This window comes from Ceratotherium simum, chromosome 18 (genome assembly GCF_057802395.1).
Source record: "Ceratotherium simum simum isolate JZ-2026a chromosome 18, ASM5780239v1, whole genome shotgun sequence".
Lineage (NCBI taxonomy): Eukaryota > Metazoa > Chordata > Mammalia > Perissodactyla > Rhinocerotidae > Ceratotherium > Ceratotherium simum.
In genome coordinates, this window is record NC_141917.1 from 44,757,916 (window position 1) to 44,771,788 (window position 13,873).

Here is a 13,873-nt window from a genome sequence, read left to right on the forward strand (position 1 = left end):
TAGTTTATAATGTTCACCTATCAAAAAGATCTTAAGTGGTGTGGAATAAGAAGTTCATTTTTAAAGAACATTAAGCAAAGGAAGTAGGCAATCTGCTTGCACTAAAACATGCCCTGCTGTTACACAAAGTTCAGTGATGACATTAGTCAATAAAACTTTTGTAGATTTGGGTCCCCCAAGTGAATTAATTTTCTTGACTTGCAAAAGATGAAATCAGTGGTTTCTAAGCCATATGTGATTTTATGGCTGAATTGGGGACAGGATATTCAGTTTCCACTAGAAGTTCTCTGCTTGCCTACCATTCTTATGATCAGAATAAAAACATAAATTTAAATATCAAAGAGAGAGCCCATATTTAGATGGAATGCTAATTCATCATTTTGTATTTTATTTTTTTCTTTTGCTACAGTAACGTCTATGGTAGCATCTATAAAATCAATTATTCCAAATGGATAAGTCCTATTGAGTCAAGGTGGTTGCACAGCCAATGTTTAGCTTCATTTACATATAGGAACCATCTTGAGGATTTGATTGGTAACTGATAACCTAGTCTAGTAAATTTGTTATTTAAGCTCTCCGAAGTTGTAGCTCTAAATCAATTCAGTGCTATCAGTTTCTCCTTAAACAAACAAACATAAAGTCTAACAAAAACAAAAAAATGTCTCATGACAAAATTGCCCAAATGCCTCAAAGACTACAAACTGATATTTTGAAGGGAATTAGGTAAATGTACTCTCAGTATTTCACACTTCAATCCTACCAAATGTCTTCCTCAGAGAGAAATTATAGTAGCTTATTTTACAGAACTAAAAATGTAACAGTATGTGGTATATAAATAGGGGTTTTGGAACAACAGTGTTCATAAGAATCTCTTGGGTAGTAATGAAGAACACAGCTCCTTGTCCCCATCTGCAGAGATTGGGATTCAGCAACAGGTATTTTTAAAAATCTTTCCCAAGTGGTTCTGATGAAGGTGGTCCAGGAACACCTTTTTGACAATACTGTTATAAGCAGCTAATAAAAACATTGCAGCTGTTCTTATATATGTGCCTAGTAATGAGCCCTAGGTTTGCTTTGGTCTCTCAGCATTGGAATTCTAATATTCCAAATACCAACTGGTAGATATGTGGCCCTCCTCTTTCACTTTGCTGGGTCCAAAGAAAGAACAAGCTGGCTATGGAGCTAATATCACAGTTTTGTTTTGTTTTATACTTGATACTCTAGAGGGCCTTCCTACTTTTTGTTGTTGTTACTGAGGAAGATTTGCCCTGAGCTAACATCCATTGCCAATCTTCTTCTTTTCCCTGGAGGAAGATTCACCCTGAGCTAACATCTGTGCCAATTTTCCTCTATTTTGTATGTGGGTCGCTGCCACAGCATGGCTGCTGACGAGTGGTGTAGGTCCTTGCCCAGGAACCTAACCCGGGGCTGCCGGAGCGGAGCAGGCTGAACTTAACCACTAGAACACAGGACCAGCCCCTTACACTTATTTAATTTTCAAGATTTAAGTTGTTATTGTTTCCATCAACTTTTGCCATCTTCACTCAGAACAAGTGACACAAAATTTCACACTAATGACTTATCATTTAAAATGAGTATAATAAAACTATAAATAACTAAACCTCTAAATAATGTGCTTTATGTTAGTAGCATTTATACTTCTGAAGTTAGAAAAGCTTCAAAAAGACTTATGGGACATGCTGTACATACACACACACACACACACACATACACAAACATACACATACATACAAACGTTTTCACAGACCAATTCAGTATCTTCAAACCTGAGAATTAAGCATTTTCTCATTTTAAAATTATTTATATGTTTTCTTGACCCTATTTTTCTTGACTCTGCCTAAATAGATAGTCTTCACTCTCCAGAAAGACTAAGACTAGACTGAGTAGAAGCTTGGAATATTTAGTCCCACCCCCCCATTCTCTTGAGAAGGGCTGAAAATAGAGTTAATATTGATCATGCCTACATAAGGAAGCCTGCACAAAATCTCAAAAGTACAGGGTTCAGGGAACTTCCACGTGGGTAAACACAACCATGTTCCAGGAGGGTGGCATACCCCAACACCATGGGAAACAGAAGCGCCTGTGTTTGGGACTCTCCCAGACCTGGCCCTATGTATGTCTTCATCTGGAGGTTCATCTGTATCCTTTACCACATCCTTTAGTAAACTGGTAAATGTAAGTGTTTCCCTGAATTCTGTGAGCCACTATAGCAAATTAATAGAACCTGAGGAGTGTGTCGTGGGAATCTCTGATTTGCAGCGAAGTCAGATGGAAGTTGTGGGTGACCTGGGGACCTACTATTTGTGATTTGCATCTGAAGTGGGGTGGGAGCAGTCTTGTGAGACTAGCCCTGAACGTGTGGGATCTGACACTATAGTGCCAGAATCGAGTTAAACTGTAAGACACCCAGCTAGTGTCGTGCAGAATTGCTTGGTGTGGGGAAAAAACCCACATTTGGTGACCATGTCAGAAGTAAAGTGTTCTGTGTAAAAGTAAAGGAGAAACACACAGGAGGTGGAGAACTGAGGTTTTCCCTACTCAGGAGGGAAAGACTGCATTTTTCTAACACTGACTCCCACCAGGCAGCTGCCATGCCGGGAGGTGAGCTCTGTGTGAGAGAACAGGAACTAGAGAGCAGAGAGAGCTGGCCACATTAGCTCCACAGTTAGGTAAAAGATTTCTTTGAGGACCTGTGCCTCTTCTAAACCTGCGCTCCCTTTTCTGGAGAACCAAGAGGACCGCGTGGTTCTGGTGGGGTTCCCTGAGACACTGGTTTTCTGTGTGTGTGTTTTCATCAATACGTTCTCCATCACAGACTTGACTCTGCTGACACAGATCTTAACTGCTGTCCATGCAACTGCTCATCCTGTGTGTCCACTACAAAGACAGTGCATCTTCCCTGGGTCAGCCCCTCCCCCGTTGGTGCTGCAGATGAAATGGACACTTTCCCACACTGCTGGGCCCATCAGAGCTCCCTGGGGGCTGTTACAGGCTGTGACACCCTCTTTGGGAGAGCTCTGCATCTCATCCTGGGTGGGCAGACCTGGGTGCCTTTTGGCTTCCTCGCTCTTGTCACTCCAGATTTTACTGTAATTCATTGCTAATCCTCATGGTGCCAGGAAGACGCTTCTTGCTGCATTTAACAAGCCCCTGGTCCCCGGGCATCTCAAGGGTCTTGGAAATTTTCCTGGGCTCTGGTATGGACTTGAGTCAAAGCTTTGCTGTCTCACATATTTCCATTGCGGGGAAGGAGAAAAAGAAAAACAGCCTCAGAGAAGGAGAGGGAATTTCTATTGGGCAGGGCAGCTTTTTTTTCTTGTGTTCTTTGATCAGCCTCAAGTATATAAAACAAACAAATATACCCACACAGACATTTCACATTATGAAGTTGAAGTTCCGGCAAATAACCCTCACATTGCGTGCACAAGAAATTCACACACCCTCAAGAGCATGGCCTTCTCAGAGTAAATGTGTGTCTGTCTCATTAGAGACCTTGAGTTACATTTCATAGTACATTTTGGTTGTCAGCTGTTATGAACCCACTGCCCATCCTTCCTTCCCAATTTCTGTGGAAGAAAGGTAAGTGGGATCATGTGGGCTGATGGGAGAGTGCTGGGAGCATGGAGTCAGTGGGCAAGAAAGGAGCCATCACTGTGCGTGGCTCCTCCTTTGGATTTCATCATCTAGAAATCCACCAGAAGAACAGAGGCATCATTTCCTGACTATAAATCATTGATTCTATGAACTCTTTGGTACACACGAGTGCTTAGATCTCCAATTTCATAGTTATTACACAATTATACATACACACACCTATGGAAAGATAATCTTTTACTTGGTAAAAAGATCATCTTAGTTATACCAAAAGAGATATTGTGTAAATTGTTATTTTTACCTTAAGCTGATAAATATACTTCCAGTTTATGAATATGTTTGATCAGAGAATAGTTTGCTGCAGAGTGAACTCTCTTAGCAGTTACCACAATGGTCTTTAATGTCTTTCTCAACAGAAAAAACAACTTTATTCTTCACAAGTCAAATAAATACTTATTTCTGGAGCTGGGGCTGAAATTCAAGTCAGCTACTTTATTGCCTCCAATCATCAAATGATGTAGGGACAAATATAGAGACACCTAGATGCATATCAAGAAAGGGAGCGGGCACACTGGGAAGTTATTTTATTTACTTTACATTTAAAAATGCTTATATAGCACTTAGGAAGTGTCAAGCATGGTTCCACTTAAAATACTGACCATTGAATAGTTTATAGTTCAAGTTTGGTGGAAATAATATATATCTGTAAGATCTGATACAAAAAGGAGCGTCGCAAACATGTCTGAACATGAATTACTGTGAGCAATGGGTCAACCCATGTCTCTGCATCTGTCCAGGCATTCTTACCAGCACCTTTCCAGTGTATCACTTCTCACCAATACAGTTTGTGCACTCACCACTTGTGAAGATGCTATGCATTTCAACCCTACTTTGCTGTTCTGATCAAGGTTTTCTTTCCCTCTGCACCTTCCTAACAATTCTGTAACATCTTAACCATGACTCAAAGTCCATTCCGTAAAAGCCTCCCTTAAGAGAATTTCAGAGAACCCTGCAAAGTCAATTTCTCCACCTGCATCACTCCACTTCTATTAAACCACTTTTAGCATTTGCTTGGTAGCAGAATTGTCTATGGATATGTTTGTCTGACTTTTTTCCTGGATAGCAAATTTTTGGAGAGCAGGAACTATTTTGGACAGGTTCAAGCAACATGGAGGAACTTTGAGATTCCGTGGACTCAGGCATACCTCTTCCAGGCAAGGCCTAGGTAGGGTTTGAGCCAGGTGACTTCCTTGCCCATGGTCATATGTCTAGTTTGTGGCAGAGGTATGCCTACCACACAGTCCCTTGACTCTCAGTCCTGTGTTCTTGACACCATACAGCTCAACACAGTTTTGACCTGATTGTCCTTATATCATAAGGATGGCCTTCCAATAAGCCAATAAGTAGGTATTGGGCACTCAAATATGCCTAGCATAGCAACATAGGACTAAGGAGGAAATAACAGAAAACTGAAAGAACCATTACTTATTTATTAATAGGCCACCAAATAGAAATTTTTAGCCTTCATCCTTATAATAAAGAACCATGTTCAGAAATATCCTACTGCTTTTCCTCATTTATGATCTGCAAATGGTACAGGTTGTCATTGGATCTGAACACAACATATGTGTTCACTTCAGTATCACAAATGTTCTCATCTTCACTGTGCTATACTTTGCTTGGGATTTGTTGATGAGTTGTGCTTCTATGTTCATGGAGGAGGTTGTGGCTTTTCTTGAAAAGTAAGGTTCCTGGTCTCATTAACAGCTATGCCATGACCTCCACCAGTCTTCCAGTTTGCCCATTTCTTTGGTCCCAGCATTCTCTGCTGGGAAGTGCAATGCTGATGTCTGCATTGTAATGTGTGGTCAATTCCAGCAAGGTGGAAGGAGTGAAAGGGGATGAGAGAAATCCACCAGTGCTACAGACAAAGAAATGACAATTCTTGGGGAAATGCAAACGGACACACAAGCCTTTAAGAGAGTTTGGTTCATGTTCCCTGAATCTGCTGGCCTCCTACATCAGAGAAAGTATGATGAGGGCATCTGTTTTAAAATGTAAATCCAGAAGAATACTCTTCCAGAAAACCTATCCAACTAGAACAATGAGTAAAGTAGAGAGGAACCCCTGGCATTAAATAAAGACCCCCTCCCCCTCAAATTTAGCAATAAGACATTGGATTATTTCCCTAACATGTATGATGATTTCTATCTCTGTAATAACAGAAGACATAAGTACAGGGAGCGCCTGCTGCTCAGATATTAAGAAAAGGTTCAGAAAGACTCCCTTTTCTCTTCTATTGAATATTCCTTATTTCAGTAGGATCTGGAGAAGGAATAGGAAGACCATGAATACACGGCACATTTTATGGCTTCCCTTTCCAATTCTCGTGATTCTGGTATCATTTAATCCAGCAATCGTGTGCTAATATTCAATAGAGAAACTTAAGTTCTCTGTTCTCTGACAAATAATTTGGGTCCTCAGCAACCATCAGTTTCTTATTACTTCAAGTGGACGCCACGTCATCCGGTTCATTCAGGTGACCTGCTCCATAGGGGTGCATCTCTTTCTAATGAAGGTTCTCTGGAGAGGAAGAGGAAAAGAGCCGTTGACAGTTTAACTGTCATTGGTCCCCTGTCGGAATTCATTTCGATAGTGTTTTCTCACATGTGATGGTGTAGTTCCAGACCACTTGGTCAGCATCTATCTAGGGCATTAGGTAAAGGATTTTTCCTCAGGAAATTGCTCAAATCTATGCTATGGGATTAGCTTTACTCTCTCTCACCTGTTTCAACCTTTAAACCTCTTCGAGTCCTAAATGCATGTTGTATTTCTTTCTAAGAGCCTGGGAGGTGTGCCCATTTTCAAACCTTCATTTTTCATTGCCACTGACAATGACTGTAGAGAAATAAGAATTTATGCTCACACAAAAACCTGCTCATGAAGTTCATAGCAGCTTTATCTGTAAAGCTAAAATCTGTAAAAACCAAACAACGTCCTTCAATAGGTAAATGGTTAAACTGTGGTGCCACATTGCCTCCTTCCCCCACGTCCCACCCTAGGTGCAGTGTCCCACTATCAGATGGTGACCCCCACACAGTCGTGCCCCTGCTCCAATCCCCAGAAGGGGAGGCAGGTGCAGGTGAGCAGGGCCCTTCCCTCCTCTGGAGCAGAGGTGGACAGGCCCTCAGCAGCCTCCGTGCTCCCCACATGCACACCCTCAGAGCTGGGAGCATCTTCCTCCTCCACGCGCCTGCTCCAGACTGTGACAAGGGCAGACCCTGACCCCTTCCCTTCCCCTCAGCAGGGCACAGACAGAGGCCACAACCTCTCATGAGAAAAAAACATGTATTTTGGGAAAATTGTGGTAGGAAGATGCCCTTAGTCACAGAGGATGGGCTAACGAGAAAAAACAAGTTTCCTCTGTGTCTACGTCACTGTTTTTTGCAGAAAACTTTTCCGACGAGGAAAGGTGTGAGAGGCACCCTCTGGTGGACCACAGGAGACATCTTTTGAATCCAGCATGGCGGGTAATGGTGGGCTGAGGCACCGGCCACCCCTGGCCCATGCTGGCAGGCTTTGGCTGGGGACGGCGGCTCCCTGGGTAGCAAAGTCCACCTGCCATCCCCGTCTCTGGTCCACTCTCTCTTGTTAGGACAGCTGTGGCCCCTGGGGGTGGCTTGGGGACTGTCATCTGTCATCACTCTTGTCTGCTCTGGGGAGGAGGGAACCCCGTGGTGGCAGGAAGGCCCAGCTACACCGGCCTGAAGTCGTTCTTTGTGCTGCTTCTACTGGGAGGCACGAAGTCCTCAGCAAAGCCCTGATTTCTCTCCCAGGGCCCATCCAAAAGATGTCACCATCGACTGACCTTTGACAGCCCCACTGTCCCTAACTGGTCTGCTCTTCTCCGGTCCCTGGCTCGGGGCGGTGGCTGACGCAGGCTGCCTTTGGGAAGGGATCTTCTGGTGCTTTGTCTTCTCTATGGGGCTTCAGACATGGCAGCAAGTGTCTCATCCTTTTTCGGAGTCGCCTGTCTGAAAAAACCTGTTTCTTCTCCGGCAGGAGCTGGAGGGATTTGTCCCCAAGCGTTTCTCCTATTACCCTGACCTGGGGAGGGTGGCTCATCCCACTGGCTTGGGAAGCCCTCAGTCCGGCAAATCTTTCTTCAGACTCTCCTGGTCCCGGACTCATATACTCCTTGCTCTCATCTATTGTGGGAAGCGTTTGCCTCTGACTCTTCTGTGGGGACTTACGTTTTGGTACCCTGGGCTTCTGCTGCTGCTGGCTGCTCCCTCCACTTGATTGGAGGTCATATGGCATCTGGCAAGCTGGTGTGTCTCCACTGGTGTGTTCCCTCTGGGAACTGGACAGTGACCAGCGAGAAGCCAAGATGTGTGGAGCATGGAGCACACAGGGGTGAGAGTCTTGAAGGAGCATGATGGCAACACAGCTTGAGGCTGCGTCTCTGACGCTGCCTTCCCTCGCAGCTCAAGCTTCCTAGTAAGCTTTGTTCCAAGGCACAGTGCCTTTGGATCGTGGGCAACTGAATTTATAGGTGGTCAGGGGCTTTTCCTGGACCCTGGAGACTCTGGACTCCTCACATGCACGTGAACGGTCTGGGAGTTGGCCAGCACTCTGGGTCTCAACATGACTTCCCAAAGAGGGGCCTCCTCGGCCTCCACAACCTCCCAGGCCTCTTCAGCCCTCGAAGACTGGGACCCCAAGTTCACCTCCAGTGTTGCTACCCCATGGCAGGGGTCTTCACCCCCACTCTCCTCCCGTGGCTCACTCCTGGCTATTGCCTACCCTGGACTCAAGTCTACACTGCCTTGCTTGGCTGCCTCGACAGTCCCACCCTGCCAGCTTCTGCCAGTCAGGCTGAGTGTGAAGGTCTGAGAAGGCAGCCTGCCCTCCTGTCCCTCCTGTGCAGTGAGGGGCCTCTGAGCACCACGGCCACCACCAGGGAGGGTCCCTCCCAGGGCCTTCTGGATTTCCTCACACGCTGGTGAGGGAGCAGGGAGGGGACGGGCCAGGGTGGGAACTGACTCTTGTTATCAAACTCTTAAGTTTCTCTCCCAGAGAGGGCAAAAGAGGTTTTCCCAAGGATGTGGGAAAGTTGGCTTTCGAGCGGGCCCCAGATTCACAGGTGCTTGAGGGGGGAAAAGTGGACCCTAGTAGAGGTGGAGGGTGCTCGGCCAGAGGAGCCGGGGAAACAGTGGAGACATGGCGAGAGCTGCATCTTCCACAGGCTCTGCACATGGCTGGTGGGCTCTGTTGGATGCTGTTTGGCAACCTCACCAGGGGAGTCTCCACATGACAGCCGATAAAACCCACCCTTGTGAGAGAGCCTCCCCGGGTGGCTGTGGGAGACAGGAGGCACAGGCTGCGGCCAGGAGCACATGGGCCCAGGAGGGCGGGGCAGGCTGGGCAAGGGTGGCCACTTGAGGCCCAGGGCCCTCCACGGCCCCCACCACCCTCACTTCACAAAATTCTGCTGCTGTCCCTCACCCCAGGCCTTTAGCCACACCCTGTCCCCAGGGCCCCCTCCCAGCTCAGCCCCAAGCTGCCTGCAGCGGGGGACCACATCACAGGCTCTGGAGGGAAGAAGGACCCAGGAGAGAAGGGGAAGAGTCTTTACCTTTGCTGAAGAGAAACCAGGCCCCGCACTTCTCCCAGTCTTTTCCGCCAATCTCTGTAGAAATCAGGAGACTGGGTCACGGTGCTGAAGGCCGGGGCCTAGGGGTCTTACAGGAGGCTGCGTGCAATGTCCCTTTAGGGGAGACTGTTGGGAGGTCAGACTCTGGAGCCCAGGCATCAGTGTCCCTGACGGGGACAGCAAGGCTCAGGATGCGTTGAGATGTGTCATTGACAAAGTGCTTCCCCCTCCACTACAGCCCACACGCCCTGCCAGGCAGCACCCATTTCCAGGCCCCGGCCAGCTTGGGGCTTGGTTCCCAGTACAGACTCGGGCAAGGATCCGGGTCCTCATCTCCCTCCCGGGAGCCTCCCCGAGGGCTCTGTCTCCTGATGGACGGGCTCTGCCGCGGGCATCCTCGGAGCCCGTGGAGCTGGCGCCCAGGGGCAGGAGAGGGGGAGGCGAGCTCTCGGGCACAGGGCTGAATGGCAGCAGCTTCCCTTCCAAAGCTCCACGTTTCTTCCTCCTCCTGCTGCTCCGCCCCCTCGGCTCCGCTTGACGCAGACACGTGAGGAAAAGCAAACAACTCCGGGGCCGGGACCCAGCGCCCCCTCTCCCCTCCCAGACCAGCTGCGGGCGCTCAGCGTCCATGAGCAAGATGACTTTCCATGAGTCCCCGGACCCTGCGGTGTTGCTTTCCTTGCACGCATTTTTAAAGTGGAAAACTGAACACAAAATGGGTTTTTCCGTCGTCCTTCTTTGAAGAACATGAAGGATTTTCTACGTGAGACCCACCGTGGATTTCTCCCACCTCTGTTGCTCTGCTCAGGAAACGTCCACATTCTCAGCCCTGCCGGTGCTCCTGAGCTTCCTCAGGTGGGACTCTGCTTCCCGAGGCCAGAGCCCCACTCCAGCCCCCCACTCCAGCCCCCACTCCAGCCCCCACTCCAGCCCTGCTCAGAGGCTCTGGGGGCTCAGCACTGCCCTCAGATCAGCCCCGACAGAGGAAAGGCTCGGCCGAGACATCTGCCACGGGGAGGCGGCTGGCAAACCAGTGCTCAGGGCCTGTCCTCCCACACAGATCCAACTCAGAATCCAGGCCTCGCCCGCTGCTCACTGCCATGGGGACTTTGCCCTGGAGCACTCTACCACGCCTGGACTCCTGCTCCAAGATCTTCGGATGGAAATCCTTGTGTCCCCTCTAACCCCTGCCCGCCCGGCCTGGCTTGTCCCTAGAAGGACGATATTCTGTTCTTTCCCATCCCAGGAGACCCTCTAGTTGATTCACAAAAGTGGAAATCATAGTAGAAAAGAAGAGAGAATCATCTTCTGGTGGGTCTCGGCCAAGGGTTTCTTACCTTCCTGGTGTTTCTCCGTTTCCCAGGTGGTCATAAGCATGGGTTACTCTGGAGGTAGGGAAGGAACACGAGGAAGAGCCCCAGTCCACGCAGGAAGGCGAGAATGGTACCAATCGCCCAGGAAGTGGAGCTGAAGATCTCCTAGGTAGCAATAACGCTTTTTCAGGAACATGATTGTCCATGTGTGAAATACAGTGCTGCCCTCAGGCAACTGAGCTCTGGGAATGGCTTGGAGATTATTACCCTAGGCCCCCATCATGAATCTGTGGGCTCCTGAGGGCTCTGGAGGGGACAGAAGGGGAGCAGGCCTGAGCACGGCCCCTCCGCCGCCATCCTGCCTACAACTCCATTCCCCCACTCCTCTGGGCCTTCTGGGCTTTAGTCCATTTTCTGTTCCTTCCACCTGGAAGCCTGGTGTGACCTGGTTCCTTGTATCTCATGGAGATCTTGGTTTGAACCCACTAATTTCATAGCCTCTGAAAGTCTAAAGTTCTCCCCGGAATTTGGGCTATTTCCCAGGGATTTATACTCTCATAGTCTCCTCTGTCCTCAACTCCAGTTGTTTTTTCACTTCACATATATACGTTTTGTGTGTATGAGAACAAGACAAAGACATGAGTAGAAGCTTGGAACTTTTAGGCCCACCCCTATTCTCTTGACAAGGGAAAAGGGCTGAAAATGAGGTTCATATTGAACGTGCCTACATAAGGAAGCCTCCACAAAATCTCAAAAGTACAGAGGTCAGGGAGCTTCCAGGTGGGTGACAACATCCACGTTACAGGAGCGTGACACACCCCAACATCATGGGAGACAGAAGCTTCTGTGCTTGGGACCATCCCAGACCTGGCCCTTTGAAACTCTTCATCTGGATGTTCTTCTGTATCCTTTATCACATCCTTTAATAAACTGGTAAAAGTAAGTAAGTGTTTCCCTGAATTCTGTTGAGCTGCTCTAGCAAATTAATGGAACCCGAGGAGTGGTCGTGGGAACCTCTGGTTTGTAACGAAGTCAGAAGTTGTGGGTAACCTACTATTTGTGATTTGCATCTGAAGTGGGGTGGGAGCAGTCTTGTGAGACTGAGCCCTTAACCTGTGGGATCTGACACTATAGTGCCAGAATTGAGTTAAACTGTAGGACACCCAGCTAGTGTTGTGCAGAATTGCTTGGTGTGGGGAAAACACCCCACACATTTGGTGACCATGTCAGAAGTGAAGTATTCTGTGTAAAAGTAAAGGAGAAACACACAGGAGGTGGAGAACTGAGGTTTTCCCTACTCAGGAGGGAAAGACTGCATTTTTCTAACACTGACTCCCACCAGGCAGCTGCCATGCCGGGAGGTGAGCTCTGTGTGAGAGAACAGGAACTAGAGAGCAGAGAGAGCTGGCCACATTAGCTCCACAGTTAGGTAAAAGATTTCTTTGAGGACCTGTGCCTCTTCTAAACCTGCGCACCCTTTTCTGGAGAACCAAGAGGAATGCGTGGTTCTGGTGGGGTTCCCTGAGACACTGGTTTTCTGTGTGTGTGTTTTCATCAATACGTTCTCCATCACAGACTTGACTCTGCTGACACAGATCTTAACTGCTGTCCATGCAACTGCTCATCCTGTGTGTCCACTACAAAGACAGTGCATCTTCCCTGGGTCAGCCCCTCCCCCGTTGGTGCTGCAGATGAAATGGACACTTTCCCACACTGCTGGGCCCATCAGAGCTCCCTGGGGGCTGTTACAGGCTGTGACACCCTCTTTGGGAGAGCTCTGCATCTCATCCTGGGTGGGCAGACCTGGGTGCCTTTTGGCTTTCTCACTCTTGTCACTCCAGATTTTACTGTAATTCATTGCTAATCCTCATGGTGCCAGGAAGACGCTTCTTGCTGCATTTAACAAGCCCCTGGTCCTTGGGCATCTCTAGGGTCTTGGAAATTTTCCTGGGCTCTGGTATAGGCTTGAGTCAAAGCTTTGCTGTCTCACATATTTCCATTGCGGGGAAGGAGAAAAAGAAAAACAGCCTCAGAGAAGGAGAGGGAATTTCTATTGGGCAGGGCAGCTTTTTTTTCTTGTGTTCTTTGATCAGCCTGACATTTTGGTTGTCAGCCTTTATGAACCCACTGCCCATCGTCCTTTCCTAATTTCTGTGGAAGGAAGGTAAGTGGGATCATGTGGGCTGATGGGAGAGTGCTGGAGCATGGAGTCAGTGGGCAAGAAAGGAGCCATCACTGTGCGTGGCTCCTCCTTCGGACTTCATCATCTAGAAATCCACCAGAAGAACAGAGGCATCATTTCCTGACTACAAATTACTGATTCTGTGAATCCTTTGGTACACACGAGTGCTTAGATCTCCAATTTCATAGTTATTACACAATTATACATACACACACCTATGGAAAGATAATCTTTTACTTGATAAAAAGATCATCTTAGTTATACCAAAAGAGGTATTGTGTAAGTTGTTCTTATTAACTTAAGCTGATAAATGTACTTCCAATTTATGAATATGTTTGATCAGAGAATAATTTGCTGCAGAGTGAACTCTCTTAGCAGTCACCACAATGGTCTTTAATGTCATTATCAACAGAAAAAACAACTTTATTCATCACAAGTCAAACAAATCCTTTTTTCTGGAGCTGGGACTGAAATTCAAGTCAGCTACTTTATTGTCTCCAATCATCAAATCAAGTAGAGATGAATTAAGAGACACCTAGAAGCATATCAAGAAAGGCACTGGGCGTACTGGGAAGTTGTTTTATTTACTTTGTGTTTAAAAAGACTTATATAGCACTTATGAAGGGTCAGGCATGGTTCCACTTAAAATACTGACCATTGAATAGTTGAATATTTCAAGTGTGGCAGAAATAATATATATCTGACCTGATTGTCCTTACATCATAAGGATGGCCTTCCAATAAGCCAATAAGTAGAATTTGGGCACTCAAATATGCCTAGTTAGCAATACAAGACTAAGGAGGAAAGGAGGGAAAACTAAAAATAACCATCACATATTAATAGGCCACCAAATAGAAATTTTTAGCCTTCATCCTTATAATAAAGTACCATTTTAAGAAATATCCTACTATTTTTCCTCATTTATGAACTGCAAATGATACAAGTTGTTATTGGATCTGAACACAATGTATGTGTTCAGTTTAGTATCACAAATCTTCTCATCTTCACTGTGCTATATTTTGCTTAGGATTTGTTGATGAGTTGTGCTTCTATGTTCATGCAGGAGATTGTGGCTTTTCTTGAAAGTAAGGTTCCCGGTCTTGTTAA

At 46.9% G+C, this 13,873-nt stretch overlaps 1 protein-coding gene across 1 annotated transcript in view; it reads right to left on the minus strand.

Annotated features, from left to right (window-relative positions):
• Window positions 1-9,177: 9,177 nt before the first annotated feature.
• The window catches only part of LOC147914632 (uncharacterized), a 63,354-nt gene continuing 58,658 nt past the window's right edge, over window positions 9,178-13,873 (minus strand). The window contains exon 4 of the transcript XR_015555114.1: window positions 9,178-9,307. The gene's annotated coding sequence lies outside the window, so the exon portion shown is untranslated. The remainder of the gene's footprint in view (window positions 9,308-13,873) is intronic.